Source organism: Triticum aestivum, chromosome 7A, assembly GCF_018294505.1.
Source record: "Triticum aestivum cultivar Chinese Spring chromosome 7A, IWGSC CS RefSeq v2.1, whole genome shotgun sequence".
Lineage (NCBI taxonomy): Eukaryota > Viridiplantae > Streptophyta > Magnoliopsida > Poales > Poaceae > Triticum > Triticum aestivum.
Window position 1 is genome coordinate 155,351,248 of NC_057812.1, and position 16,280 is coordinate 155,367,527.

The 16,280-nt window shown below is 44.7% G+C and overlaps 2 non-coding genes and 1 pseudogene across 2 annotated transcripts; all 3 read right to left on the reverse strand.

The window, feature by feature from the left end:
* Positions 1 to 6,061: 6,061 nt before the first annotated feature.
* Positions 6,062 to 6,140, reverse strand: LOC123155130 (uncharacterized; annotated as a pseudogene).
* A 174-nt stretch (positions 6,141 to 6,314) lies between these two features.
* Positions 6,315 to 6,399, reverse strand: LOC123155132 (small nucleolar RNA Z199). Its single transcript, XR_006477247.1, has one exon. It is a non-coding gene; the product is annotated as a small nucleolar RNA Z199 (small nucleolar RNA).
* Positions 6,400 to 6,483: 84 nt separating this feature from the next.
* On the reverse strand, positions 6,484 to 6,580 carry LOC123155140 (small nucleolar RNA R64/Z200 family). Its single transcript, XR_006477254.1, has one exon. It is a non-coding gene; the product is annotated as a small nucleolar RNA R64/Z200 family (small nucleolar RNA).
* Positions 6,581 to 16,280: the final 9,700 nt, after the last annotated feature.

Below are 16,280 nucleotides of genomic sequence, written 5' to 3' on the forward strand. Positions count from 1 at the left end.
TCGCGGCATTGGTCCTAGACCCAATTATTGACGGATTTCATCTCACTAGAGTCCTCATGGACGGCGGCAGCAGCCTGAACCGGATTTACCAGGATACAGTGCAGAAAATGGGCATAGATCCTTCGAGGATTAAGCCCACCAAAACGACCTTTAAAGGCGTAATACCAGGTGTAGAGGCCAACTATACAGGCTCAGTCACACTTGAAGTGGTCTTCGGATCTCCGGATAATTTCCGAAGCGAGGAGTTAATCTTCGACATAGTCCTGTTTCGCAGTGGTTATCATGCACTGCTCGGGCGAACCGCATTCGCTAAGTTCAATGCGGTACCGCACTACGCATACCTTAAGCTCAAGATGCCAGGCCCTCGAGGAGTAATTACGGTTAATGGAAACACCGAACGCTCCCTCCGAACGGAGGAGCACATGGCGGCCCTTGCAGCGGAAGTACAAAGCAGCCTCTCCAGGCAGTTCTCCAGTCCGGCCACTAAACGACCGGACACCGTCAAGCACGCCTGGAGTAACCTACAATAAGACCGCCTGGCACGATCCGAGCAGGCGTAGCAATGCGGCCCCAACGCCAACCCTCGCAAAAAGGCGACGCCAGTACTTCGCATACATAACTACGCTATAGAAATACCATGGATACAGGGGGAGGGGCACCATCATGGCACGCCCGGAGCACGGCTTAAACTGTACCAGGGGCTGCCGATTTTTTAATTTTCTCTTACTTTCACGACTCCATTCTTCAGAAGGCCTCTTCGGCAGTTCAATTGCCGCACAAACGATGCAAGAACCAGGGATGCAGACAAACCACGCCGCAATACGGAACTCCCAGGTGGTCTCTATCACGAGCAGTATACCCGTTTCGCATACTATTCCGCAGCTTTCCCCTGAAATGGACATATTAAATAGTCCAACCTTTTGCTTATAGCATTATTTGTATCGTTCTGCTTTGATCGCAGCCCTCTTTAATAAACAATGCATAGCTTTCGTCTATCTTTGCATTACCTTTTTTTATATATGTTCCTTAACGACATGTTGCACCCGTACACGTTGGTACGGCCAAAATACGCCAGGGGCTTTAGTACCCCTCAATATGGTGTGAGAAGTCTGAACACTTTAACAAGTGTGGCACCCCGAACTTATATCATTATATGCATCGGCTCCGAATCATGTCTTGGGTCAATAGTTGGGTTTGCCCGGCTCCTATGTTTTGGTGCCTTACGTTCCGCTATATCGGCTAAGGTAGCACTAGGAGAACCACTGCGATTGTGCCCCAGTTGAGCTGGGTCGAGCACCTTAGTGGAGAAAGCTAAAACTGACTGTCATGATGAAGCGAGAGCTGGTCGTTGTTCGAGAGGTTTTTCGAGTCCCTAAAGACTTATGCCGCTTAGGGTGAGGAGCCGGCTCTATCCGGCCAAGGCGTGGATAGCGCCCCGAACTCGGTCTTCCGAATACTAGGGGCTTCACCGAAATTTAAAATTATAGAATTCTATGGTTAAGTGAGAGTGTTCACGCATTATAGTCCGATTGCCTTGTTCGTTGGGCTAAGCACCTCCCTCGAAGGACCCAAACATGGGAAAAAGAGCGCCCAGGTTCATCCCCGAACACCCCAGCACTAGCGGCACGGGGCAGAAGCCGACGACTCACCATCTCTCAGTATTGATAAACAGCCGCACAGAAGGTAATATTTTAAATTCCAACAGCATTGCTTAGCGCATATGAACAAGTTTTCAGCGCAGAAGATACCACGAGCGAGTTTTACTCAAAAAATACATCCTTGGTACATTCATCCGCAACAAGGCAGGCACCCTTCAGAACATCCTTATAATAATTCTCTGGCTAGCGATGCTCTTTTCCCGGTGGTGGCCCGTCCTTCACAAGCTTCTCAGCATCCAGCTTGCCCCAGTGCACCTTAGCACGGGCAAGGGCCCTACGGGCACCTTCAATGCAGACGAAGCGCTTGATGTCTTCAAGCCTCAGGCAGGCCTCCACCAGCCGCTGCACCAGCCCGAAATAGCTCCCAGGTAGAGCCTCTCCAGGCCACAGCCGAACTATGAGGCCCTTCATGGCCTGTTCGGCCGCCTTGTGGAGCTCGACCAGTTGCTTCAGCTGGTCGCTCAGGGGCACGGGGTGTCCGGCCTCAGCATACTGAGACCAGAACACCTTCTCTGTCGAGCTGCCCTCCTCGGCTCGATAGAATGCGGCGGCATCGGACACACTCCAGGGGAGATCTGCGAACGCTCCTGGAGAGCTCCGGATTCGGGTAAGTAACAAATAACTCACGTTTATGTGTTTTCTTTGCATAAAGAATGCCTTACCCTCCGCTATCTTCTTCACCTCCTCCAACTCCTGGAGGGTCTTCTGGGATTCGGCCTTGGCAGACTTGGCATTTTCAATAGCCACCGCGAGCTCAGACGCTCGCGTCTTTGAGTCAAGCTCCAAACTCTCATGTTTTTCCATGAGAGCCTGGAGCTCTTGCCGCACCTTGCCAACCTCGGCCTCATACTTCTCCCGCTCGGTGCGCTCCAAGGACAACCTCTTCTCGGCCTCGACCAACACTTGCTTAAGGGTCGCCACTTTATAGTGGCCCCTACATTAGCCACGATAATCCTGTCATTTTTTGCAATTGCACCTTTTTATATATATATATATATATATATTCAAAAACAAGGTATTTCTTACCTTCATTGTCCTCGAGCTGCTTCTTGGCACGACCGAGCTCTTGCTCGGACCGCTTGAGGTTCTGCTTTAGCGTGTCCACCTCTGCAGTCAGTGCGGCAGACGCAAGCAGGCAAGCCTGCATATGCATATTGACTCATTTTTGTTAGACTCCTGCGAATTCTAGTTGATCCTCTATTCGGCTTTTCTTCCCGAACGCCAAACAGAGCATCAGTGGCTACTGTCTATGCGGTACTATTATTTACACATTCTTACCTCAAAGCCTGTCAAAAGGCTAGCACAAGCTTCAGTCAGTCCGCTCTTGGCAGACTGAACCTTCTGGACCACCGCACTCATAATAGTGCGGTGTCCCTCGTCGATGGAGGCGCCTTGGAGCACCTCCAACATATTGTCCGGCGCCTCCGATTGGACGGGGGCCGCCGGCACGATGGACTTGCTCCTCTTGGAAGTAGGTACCCCACCTGACTCTGGAACCTTTGAAGGTTCCAGAGTGGTGTCCGGCCTAGAGCCGGACTTGGAGCCCTGGGGGGTTTCAGCCCCTTTACTCCTGGAGTCCGGGAGGCCGCCTTGCGACGCATCCAGGACCACCTCCTCCCGGCTTGGAACCTGTTGGGACTACACTTCGGTGTCGTCCATAGGACAGGGGGAGGAAGCCATCGGAAGCGAGTTCACATCCGACGAGTCCAGTGAGCCACCCAACGTCGCGTCGAGCTGGTCTTTGGGTGGGCTGCATAAACATATTCGACGTAAGGGAAAGCTGTGCAATAAACGAATACTATGAATTACTCTGGTATCTGGATACTTACGATTTTGCCAGGGGCTTGGCCCTGGGCTGCCACTCCTCTCCGCCGTCGGCGTCGGTGGAGTAGTCCGGAGGAAGGGTTTTTCCCTTCTTGGACCCTCCGGCCTCCCCAGAGAGGGTGGCCTTCCTTTTCTTCTCTCCTCCCGCTGGAGGGGGAGAGGTCTCTTCTTCTTCCTCCTTTTCCGCACGGGAGGAATGCGCCTCGGAACCGTCGGATGATGGATCCGACACCTCCTGGTGCCGGGCACTCTTTCGAGTCCCCGCGGCCTTTTTTGCGGCCTTCTTCTCCGGCACCACATAGGGTGCCGGAACCAGCAGCTTCGCCAGGCGAGCGTCCGCTGGGCCTTCGGGCAAAGGAGCCGGATAGTTGATCTGTCTAGATGTCACCTGCCAATCCTGTCAAAGGTAAGGGAGTTTAGATCCCGCATGGAGTCAAACTATGAAATACTAATATCCTGTAAAAGGAAAAAAACAGCTTACCGCGAGAGCGTGACGCTGCGCGTTGAATCCGTGATCCTCGGTAGAGGATGCGGGAGCCTCGGCGCCTTTGAAAAGAACCTTCCAGGCATCTTCGTACGTCATGTCGAAGAGCCTGCTTAGAGTCTGGTGCCGTGCCGGGTCGAACTCCCACAGGTTGAAAACCCATTGTTGACACGGGATGATCAGGCGGATGAGCATAACCTGGACTACGGTGACAAGCTTGAGCTTCTTGTCTGCCAGGGTTTGGATGCATATTTGGAGTCCGGTCAGCTCTCCTTTTTTACCCCAAGACATGCCCGTCTCCTTCCAGGAGGTGAGCGCGTGGGGGGTCCGGATCGAAACTCGGGGGGTGTGACCCATTCGGCGTCACGCGGCTCGGTGATGTAAAACCACCCTGATTGCCACCCCTTCAGGGTCTCCACAAAGGAGCCCTCGAGCCAGAGGACATTGGCCATCTTTCCCACCATGGCGCCTCCGCACTCTGCCTGGCTGCCGCGCACCACCTTCGGCTTGACGTTGAAAGTCTTGAGCCATAGGCCGAAATGGGGGCGGATGCGGAGGAAGGCCTCGCACACGACGATAAATGCCGAGATGTTGAGGACAAAATTTGGGGCCAGATCGTGGAAATCCAGGCCGTAGTAGAACATGAGCCCCCGGATAAATGGGTGGAGACGGAAGCCCAGTCCGCGGAGGAAATGGGGGAGAAACACCACCCTGTCATGGGGCCTAGGGGTGGGAATGAGCTACCCCTTTTCGGGAAGCCGGTACGCGATGTCGTTATACAGGTATCCGGCCTTCCTCAGCTTTTTGATGTGTCCCTCCGTGACGGAGGAGACCATCCACTTGCCTCCCGCTCCGGACATGGCTGGAGAAGGTTGAGGTGGGGAGTGCGGACTTGGACGCTGGAGCTCGAGTGCGCGAGAATGGATAGGCATAGGAGGAAGAAGGCGTAGGTGAAAAGGTGGATCCTTATCCCCTTATATGGGTGGACGCAACTACATGTCCCCACAGCCTGGTAAAACTCGCTTATCTCCAAGCGCCGTAATCAATGGCGCGGCTGGGTTACCCTCACCCGTATTGATGAGAATCCCGGAATAAGGGGACACGATCTCTACTTTTGCAAGACGTGCCAAGGAAACTGCCTCGCATAACGCGCTGAGATGGGACAGTAAAATAGGTCGAATAAAAGCTTGGCCGTGGTGTGATGTCACACTATGGAATACGTCAGCAGACTAGATTTGTGTAAATATTATTCTCTCTATGGCAATATGTGGAAACTTATTTTGCAGAGCCGGACACTATCTTTGTGTTCAAAATCTTCTATGAAGTACTTGGAGGAGGAACCCGCCTTGCAATGCCGAAGACAATATGCGCGCCGGACTCGTCGTCATTGAAGCCTGGTTCAGGGGCTACTGAGGGTGTCCTGGATTAGGGGGTGTTCGGATGACCAGACTATACCTTCAGCCGGACTCCTGGACTATGAAGATACAAGATTGAAGACTTCGTCTCGTGTCCGGGAGGGACTTTCCTTGGCGTGGAAGGCAAGCTTGGTGATACGGATATACAGATCTCCTACCATTGTAACCGACTCTATGTAACCCTAACCCTACCAGGTGTCTATATAAACCGGAGGGTTTTAGTCCGTAGAACAATATACACATCAACAATCATACCATAGGCTAGCTTCTAGGGTTTAGCCTCCTCGATCTCGTGGTAGATCTAGTCTTGTACTACCCATATCATCAATATTAATCAAGCAGGACATAGGGTTTTACCTCCATCGAGAAGGCCTGCACCTAGGTAAAACTTCGTGTCCCTCGTCTCCTGTTACCATCCGGCCTAGACACACAGATCGGGACCCCCTACCCGAGATCCGCCGGTTTTGACACCGACACTCATGCTTCAGATATGATCAGTCTACAGGGATTCAGACTGCGCCACAAAGGCACAGTAACAGCTGATGGATATACAAGTACTAAGACAATACTCCCTCAGTGTCAAAGAAACCTGCCCTTGAAATTGCATCAAGCAATTTGTAAGAAAACAAGAACGTGAGCAACATTGCATTTCACAAGACAACGGTTATTTGAAGATAAGAAATCATCAGACTTTAAACTATGAATCATAGGAGTGTAACTCCTGTCATATTGTTGCAGTTTCTCATCATCACTTGAACCACAAACGAAATCAAGCAACACTTTAGATTGGAACTACAAATGGTAAATATCTTTGTTGTGGAGATAGTTCAATTTACAAACTAGTTCAAGCAAAATTATATTTGTTGTGAAGATAGCAGGACTTCCTTCAGTATGTGGATAGCATAGAAAGCCACAAACATATCAGGGTGTTGAGGTACCATCAGAGACTTAAATACTAAGTATCAGAGGAGAAGAGCTCCATCATATTGTTGATGGTTTATTCCTCATCACTTTACCCTCAAACATATAAGCATGCATCGGCAGCAAGAAAAAAGGCTATAACAATTTATAGTTTGGCAACTATCGGTATGAAATGAAAACATTATTGCTCAGAATATGAAATATCTTCTCATCAATGACAAATGGCATCTCTGAAGTCTGACATACGTCGTAGATTTCATGATTCATCACAACATTTTGCAAACCGCGGAAATGGCACTGAGAAACCAGATGCAATCGAGGATCTCGTGACCACAGATATCACCATTCACCAATAATTAACAGTGTAAACATGTATCAGTAGAGTTGGATGAGCAGTACAAGTATATTAGTATAGGAACTAGAAGTGCTGTGTTGTGCTGTGCTACAAGACCACTAGCAACAGCGGCATGAGCAGTACAAGTATATTAGTATAGGAACTAGATGCCTAGGAATTGGGAGAAAATCCCAAACTAGGGAATAGCACGCAAAAAAATAGCACACAAAAAAGGCAGGCATTGCAAGCCTACTCTTCACTCGAAGCTCCAGGAATAGCACACAAAAAATGAGTTGCCTAATAGAGCAACCAATTTCATGTTTGTTCTAATAAAGAAATAGCAGCCCCCTACTATAATAATAGCAAAAGAAACACATAAGAAGTCATGCTGATTGTGCCTACTATAATAATAGCAAAAGTCATCGAATGGTGAGCAAACAAGACTAGAATTAACACTTGAGCGACAGAGTATCAGAAACCAATTCACGTTATAATCCAATCCTCAAAGTTGTCGCACAGAAACTCATTGTTTCTTTGTTCCACCGTCCAAGTTGGATCAGCACCACGACCCAGGAGATATCTCGTGATAGCAGGCATCCCATAAGCCGCAGAAATGGCCAGAGCAGTGTCACTTGCAATAAGTAAAACAAAAGAACCAAATTAATCTAGGATTACTGGGATGTGCAGCAGAATTGATGCGAAGAGATCAAAAGGGAACCAGATTAATTATCCTGTGAGACTTCACGGGTTGACGAGGCACCTACACATGTCCAGCCGCCTTTCCATGACCGCCGGGGTTCACCGCCCTCCTCGACATCCTCAGCTCATTGGTCGCCACCCTGACCGATCGGACCGGTCCACTCGCCCAGGCCTCTCCCCTCTCCTCGATCACCCTGCGTCGACGAGCCACGTCAGATCAAATAGCCCACACTCCAAAAAATTGTAGAGAAACAAACCACACTCAGATTTGAAATCAAGTGCAAGAATGGCTGCAACACATACAACTAGCATGTTACTGTTGGTGGGTGATGGGGAAAATGCATGTGAAGTGCATAAATCACAGAGGGGTATGTACAATACACACCATCTCGTCGGAAGCTAGTTTATACCTCCATCAACACCTCCCCCTCCTAGCATTCGTTCATTAACAGCACGGACCTACCAAAATAAATCTCAGTTATATAATTCATTGTTGAATACAGAGAAAGATAATTGCTTCTATGCAAAATGTTACACATCAGTTTATCATAAAACACAAATGGAGGTACTAGAAGGATTTAGTAAAATGCTCACACAATAGATCTTATCATCCAAGCTTGCAAAGGCTTAAGATCTAACTGGCCAAATGGATTTGTAATAAGATATTGGATTGATAAAGTTGTTGTAGAAGGGACTGCAACTTTCCTGATAATTTGAGGCTCGGAACTCAAATTGCACTCCATGGAAAATAAGTTAACAGTCATTGGGGAACTTGATTTAGACTTCTTAGTGATGCCCTTAATGGCAGAGGGAACTAATACAGACATTAAAACAGAAAATAAGCATAGCTAAGAAGACCATGTTCACCAACCCAGACCTAGGTAAAGGCATGTTCCATCTGAGAAGCCAGCCTAACTACAACACCATGTGATGGTTCCGGAACTGGGTTCAGTTCCGATCCCATGCTCAGATCCCACTACGCGCCGGTAGCTGCTACTCCATATTTGGTAAAATACAACTCGACCAGTCTCACCTATCCAAGCATATCTACATACGCAACCACATGGCCTATTGTTGTAGTTGCGTGCGGAAGCAGCGGGAGAGTAGTACCTTGGCGGCGATCGCGCGGAGGTACTTGGCCTGGACGGCGCCGGGCACGCGGGACCAGTCGCGGCCGCGGTTCCTCTTGAGGGCCGCCCGCGCGGCATCCACCGCCGCGTCCACGTCCTCTGAGGTGCCCGCTGGGATCTCGCCTGTGCAAACCTACCGCTGAGCATGCAACGGCACGGGCGAACGGAAAGCAGAGAGAAAGCATGGTGGATGGATCTGGTACGGACCGATAGGGGCCTCGGTGGTGGGGTTGATGACGGGGAGGCGGCGGCCAAGCACGGGCGCGCGCCAGTCATCATCGATGAAGAGCTGCCACTGCGGGATCTTCACCGTGGCGACCATCGCGGGTGGCGGGGAGTGACTGGAGTTGCGTCGGCCGGGGTTGGTTGGTAGTACGACTGCGAGGCGCGAGGTGGAGAAGAGGTGGGGAGCTCTATCCTCTCGTCGAGTATGCGGCGAGCATGCATGCTTTGGGGCGCCGTAATGCCAGAGGAGAGGGAGGGAGGAGCGATCTGGTGGCGGCGAGGGTGGATCTGGAAGGGGAGAGGAGGAGAAGAGAGTGAGGGAAAGAAGGAGGCGGGGGGGTGGATGTAAAATTACCACAAGGCAGAGCTAGGGTTTCGGGGATGGTGTGGAAGGGCTGATGACTACCGTTGGATCCACGATCATGCGACGGTATTCGATGCATGATCCGCGTGATGCGTCCACGGACCAATCAGAAAACTGTACGATGTTATGACCATCTAAATTGGTCAAAAAATCATTTTCTATTTTTCAAGTGCCTAAATTGAGTTTTTTTGTAAATGACCTACCATATATTTGTTGCAAAATGGGACCAGATCATTTTTATAGGGACAATTGCATTTTTGCCCCTAGTTGGTTCCTACCCACGGGTTTTGCCCTTACTTTTCAAGCTTGCTCAGTTTTACCCTTACTTTTTCGATCGAGGTCCCTCGAATGCCCTTTAACCGTTTGACCAAAACTTTGAAAATTCATAACTAATTCATATTAACTCAGAAAAATTCAAATAAGATATCAAAATGTTCATATAAACATTACCTTTATGTGCATATCATTTGCATTCAGGACAAAAGCACCCTTTAAACTACCAAAGGTAATTAATGTTATTAACATTATTAAAAATAAAAAGGTATAAACAATATTTTTTTCATGAATAAAAGTTAGATGCAAATGTAGGTGATGTTTTCTAAACATCCTGATATCTTATTTGCATTTTTCAGAGTTCGTATCAATGTGTTATGAAGTTTCTAAATAATGGTCAAAGTCGTTAGAACATTCGTAACAAGATAATACGAACTTACAAAAATGCAAATAAGATATCTGGATGTTCAGAAAACATCACCTACATTTGCGTGTAATTTTTATTCATGAAAAAATATGGTTTATACCTTTTTATTTTTAATAATGCTAATAAAATTAATTACCTCAGGTTGTTTAAAGGGTGCTTTTGTCCTGAATGCAAATGATATGCACATAAAGGTAATGTTTATCTGAACATTTTGATATCTTATTTGCACTTTTCTGAGTTCATATGAATTAGTTATGAATTTTCAAAGTTTTGGTCAAACGGTCAAAGGGCATTCGAGGGACCATGACGGAAAAAGTAAGGGCAAAACTGAGCAAGCTCGAAAAGTAAGGGCAAAACCCGTGGGTAGGAACCAACTAGGGGTAAAAATGCAATTGTCCCATTTTCATAATACATTAGGCCATATTTAATGTTCAATTGACAAAATGGTTGGTTGTCAAAAGTTTTTATACACCTCTGGTGAAAAAGAAAAAATTTCGATGTTTCAGCCGGAAGCGGGTCAAATTCGAACTACAGCTGCCTCATAGTTTGCTCTTTATTTTTTCTAAAAATCATTTCGAGGTACATAAGTATCTATTTAATTAGAGAAACACCAAAAAAATCCAAGATTCAACCACTAGCTAGGAACGGTCATTCCCGCCGTTTTGACCGCATTTTGAAACGGGCATAAAAAATTCAAAAAATTCAAAAAATTGGAAAACCTTCGCATTGTGTCATTATATGTGACCAGGTTTCCAGGAAAAATAATAAACTTGTAATACAACAATTATTTTAAAAAAGTGTTCTCAGAAATGAACTATCATGCGTGAAGATTCATGGCATTCAAGCCAAATGATCAACCTTATGGCCATATTCATGACATAGTTTGTTCAAATGATCTCATATTGTGCACAAGGGTGCATATTGGAATGGCAAACAATGTTGCCTAAGGAAGTTCTCATTTTCTTTGGACGAAAAAATCATTTTCCATTTTTCGAGTGTCCAAAATGAGGGTTTTTTGTGAAAACCTACCAAATAGTTGTTGTAAAATTGGACCAAATCAATTTTCTAAAATACTAGGCCATATTTAATGCATAATTGACCAAATGGTTAGGTGTCAAAAGCTTTTATCCACCTCTCGTGAAAAAGACAAATTTCTGCCGATTCAGTTGGAAACGGGTCAAATTTGAACTGCGACTGCCTCATAGTTTGCTATTTATTTTTCCAAAAATTCATTTCTAGGTACATACATATCTATTTAATCAGAGAAACATCAAAAGTTTTCCAAGATTCAACCACTAGCTAGGAACGGTCAAGCCCGCCGTTTTGTCCGCATTTTGAAACGGGCATAAAAAATTCAAAAAAAAAATCAAAAAATGGAAAACCTTCGCATTGTGTCATTATATGTGACCAAGTTTTCAGGAAAAATAATAAACTTGTAATATGGAAATTATTTTAAAAAAGTGTTCTCAGAGACAAGTTATCATGCGTGAAGATTCATGGCTTTCAAGCCAAATGATTAATCTTATGGCCACATTCATGGCATAGTTTGTTCAAATGATCTCATATTGTGCACGAGAGTGCATCTTGGAATTCCAAACAATATTTCCTAAGGGATTTTTCATTTTCTTTGAATGGAAAATTCATTTTCCATTTTCCGAGTGCCTGAAATGAGTTTTTTTGTGAAGGACCTACCATATATTTGTTGCAAAATTGGACCAATCAATTTTATAAAATACTAGGCCATATTTAATTCACAATTAACCGAATGGTTGGGTGTCAAAAGCCTTGATCCACCTCTAGTGAAAAAGTCAAATTCCTGCCGATTCAGTAGGAAGCAGGTCAAAATTGAACTGCGACATCCTCATAGTTTGCTATTTATTTTTCCAAAAAATCATTTCTAGGTACATAAGTATCTATTTAATTAGAGAAACATCAAAAGTTTTCTAGGATTCAACCACTAGCTAGGAACGGTCAAGCCCGCCGTTTTGACCGCATTTTGAAACGGGCATAAAAAATTCAAAAAAAATCAAAAAATTGGAAAACCTTAGCATTGTGTCATTATATGTGACCAAGTTTCCAGTAAAAATAATAAACTTGTAATATGGAAATTATTTTAAAAAAGTGTTCTCAGAAACGAGCTATCATGCGTGAAGATTCATGCCTTTCAAGCCAAATGATCAATCTTATGGCCCCATTCATGGCATAGTTTGTTCAAATAATCTCATATTGTGCACAAGGGTGCATCCTGGAATTCCAAATAATGTTTCCTAACGGATTTTTCATTTTCTTTGCACGGAAAATTCATTTTCCATTTTCCGAGTGCCTGAAATGAGTTTTTTTGTGAAGGACCTACAATATATTTGTTGCAAAATTGGACCAAATCAATTTTCTAAAATACTAGGCCATATTAATGCACAATTGAAAAAATGGTTGGGTTTCAAAAGTTTTATCCACCTCTGATGAAAAAGACAAATTTGTGCCGATTCAGTAGGAAGCGGGTCAAATTTGAACTGTAGCTACCTTATTGTTTGCTCTTTATTTTTTCCAAAAATCATTTGTAGGTACATAAGTATCTATTTAATCAGAGAAACGTCAAAAGTTTTCCAAGATTCAACCACTAGCTAGGAACGGTCAAGCCCGCCGTTTTGACCGCATTTTGAAACGGGCATAAAAAATTCAAAAAAATCAAAAAAATGGAAAACCTTCGCATTGTGTCCTTATATGTGACCAAGTTTCCAGGAAAAATAATAAACTTGTAATACGACAATTATTTTAAAACGGTGTTCATAGAAATGAGCTATCATGCGTGAAGATTCATGGCTTTCAAGCTAAATGATCAATCTTATGTCCACATTCATGGCATAGTTTGTTCAAATGATCTCATATTGTGCACAAGGGTGCATCTTGGAATTCCAAACAATGTTGCCTAATGGAGTTTTCATTTTCTTTGCATGGAAAATTCATTTTCTATTTTTTGAGTGCCCGAAATGAGTTTTTTTGTGAAGGACCTACCATATATTTGTTGCAAAATTGGACCTAATCAATTTTATAAAATAATAGGCCATATTTAATGCACAATTGACAAAATGGTTGGTTTCACATGTTTTGATCCACCTCTGGTGAAAAAGACAAATTTCTGCTAATTCAGTAGGAAGCGAGTCAAATTTAAACTGCACCTACCTTATTTTTTGCTCTTTATTTTTTCCAAAAATCATTTCTAGTTACATAAGTATCTATTTAAGCAAAAATACATGGTTTGGTGGCGATACGTCGATGTTTGGATGGTGACCCAGGGCCCCAAATCCAAAACGCATAAACTCGCATGCCTGCCGCGTGGTCACCGCGTGACCTTGGTGTTGACATGCGTTCTGGGAGGCCCAGGCATGTCTAGTGGGTTGTGAACTCCCCATGTAGGTGCTAGGAAGAAAATTACAACATAAGAATCTCACGAGGAGACCGACCTATTCTCAAAGATGAATTAGCAGCCAAGTGTTTGATTAGCGGTACGGGAAATGCACATGGCCAATGGGCGTGAGTGTTGGTTGAGGAGGATTATCTACTAAGAAGAATGTCTTCACAATTTTTCAGCTCAAAAGGAGGATCCTAGGTGGTACTTGCTTTGCAAAGTATCACACTGCACAAAAATATGAATGTTGAAGCTGGGCTCAAAATAATGAATGGATTGAGCTAAAATTTGGTGGAGGATTGTTATTTGGGCATAGGAAAGCACTGTAGAAAATTGATACCATTTGGATATATAAAAAAGGTACTTCCTTCCCAATGCTTCTAGGTGGACAAAAACTTTGGAAATTTGCTGAGGAAGATTTGCTAGGCAAATGGAGCTGAATTTTGTCATGAGGCAATGATTTGGATAGGAAAGAGTGCCCAGAAATTTCGAGGATAATCAAGAATATATAAATAGCACTTCCTTCATAAAGTGTTGTTGTGAACAGAATAGGAAAATGAATATTGTTGAATTAGTTTTGAACTAGGCATGGAAGGATTTTTTACATATTTGACGAAGATATGACCCAAAGGATTTTTGAGATTTTTTGGAATTGTTGGAATGATAGAAATACAGGTTGCTTCACAACCTAGGGCAAAAACTGCCACATGGACATGATACATAGGCAAAACTGATGAGGTGGCGCCTAGTCATAGCAACCCACCACAATTTACAAGGTTATGACCATCTATATTGGTCATGATCAGCTAGAAATAAGGCAGCGGACCTGTGCTAGATGCTTTATGACCATTTCGTGTAAGGAAATTACGACCTTTCTGACCAAAATGGTCGTTATAGTTTAGGGTTTGGAGCCCCCCGAACAGCTTTTGACCAATTGGTCTCAAATGGTCATAGATCTATGACCAATTCTTCCAAGGTCACTAACAGAAGGTCACTAGTTGACATATTTCTTGTAGTGCACGTGCGAACCATGCCTCATGGGCAAAATGACCAAGACTCCGTTCTCCGGAACAATGGAGCGAGCAACAAACTTATTGGAAATCATACATACTGATGTGTGCGGTCCAATGAGCATTGAGGCTCGCGGTGGCTATCGTTATGTTCTCACCCTCACTGATGACTTGAGTAGATATGGGTATGTCTACTTAATGAAACACAAGTATTAAACCTTTGAAAAGTTCAAGGAATTTCAGAATGAGGTAGAGAATCAACGTGACAGGAAAATAAAGTTCTTACGATCAGATCGTGGGGAGAATATTTGAGTCACGAATTTGGCACGCACTTAAGGAAATGTGGAATTGTTTCACAACTCATGCCGCCTGGAACACCTCAGCGTAATGGCGTGTCTGAACGTCATAATCGCACTCTATTGGATATGGTGCGATCTATGATGTCTCTTACCGATCTACCGCTATCATTTTGGGGTTATGCTTTAGAGACTGTCGCGTTCACTTTAAATATGGCTCCGTCGAAATCCTTTGAGACGACACCGTATGAATTATGGTTTGGGAAGAAACCTAAGCTGTTCATTTCTGAAAGTTTGGGGATGCGATGCTTATGTCAAGAAACTTCAACCTGAAAAGCTCAAACCCAAGTCAGAAAAATGCGTCTTCATAGGATACCCTAAGGAAACTATTGGGTATACCTTCTACCTCAGATCCAAAGGCAAGGTCTTTGTTGCCAAGAATGGATCCTTTCTAGAGAAAGAGTTTCTCTCGAAAGAAGTAACTGGGAGGAAAGTGGAACTTGATGAAGTACCGCCTCTCGAACCGGAGAGTAGCGCAGCGCAGGAAAATGTTTCTGCGGTGCCTGCACCAACTAGAGAGGAAGTTAATGATGATGATCAAGGAACTACGGATCAAGTTACTACTGAACTTCGTAGGTCCACAAGGACACATTCTGCACCAAAGTGGTATGGTATCCCTGTCCTAGAAATCATGTTGTTAGACAATGGTGAACCTTTGAACTATGAAGAAGCGATGGCGGGCCCGGATTCTGACAAATGGCTTGAAGCCATGAAATCCGAGATAGGACCCATGTATGAAAACGAAATATGGACTTTGACTGACTTGCCCGATGATCGGCGAGCCATAGAAAATAAATGGATCTTTAAGAAGAAGACAAACGCGGATGGTAATGTGGCCATCTATAAGGCTCAGCTTGTCACTAAGGGTTATCGACAAGTTCAAGGGGTTGACTACGATGAGACTTTCTCACCCATAGCGAAGCTGAAGTCCGTCCGAATCATGTTAGCAATTTCCGCATTCTATGATTATGAGATATGGCAAATGGACGTCAAAACGGCATTCCTTAATGGTTTCCTTAAGGAAAAATTGTATATGATGCAGCCAGAAGGTTTTGTCGATCGTAAGAATGCTGACAAGGTGTGCAAGCTCCAACGCTCAATCTATGGGCTAGTGCAAGCATCTTGGAGTTGGAACATTCGATTTGATGAGATGATCAAAGCGTTTGGGTTTACGCAGACTTATGGAGAAGCATGTGTTTACAAGAAAGTGAGTGGGAGCTCTGTAGCATTTCTTATATTATATGTGGATGACATACTATTGATGGGAAATGATATAGAATTCTTGGAAAGCATAAAGGCCTACTTGAATAAGTGTTTTTCAATGAAGGACCTTGGAGAAGCTGCTTATATTTTAGGCATCAAGATCTATAGAGATAGATCGAGACGCCTCATTGGTCTTTGACAAAGCAGGTACCTTGACAAGATATTGAAGAAGTTCAATATGGATCAGCCCAAGAAGGGGTTCTTGCCTGTATTGCAAGGTGTGAGATTGAGCACGGCTCAATGCCCGACCATGGCAGAAGATAGAGAAAAGATGAGTGTCATCCCCTATGCGTCGGCCATAGGGTCTATTATGTATGCCATGCTATGTACCAGACCTGATGTAAACCTTGTCGTAAGTTTGGTAGCAAGGTACCAAAGTAATCCCGGCATGGAACACTGGACAGCGGTCAAGAGTATCCTGAAGTACCTGAAAAGTACTAAGGATATGTTTCTCGTTTATGGAGGTGACGAAGAGCTAGTCGTAAAGGGTT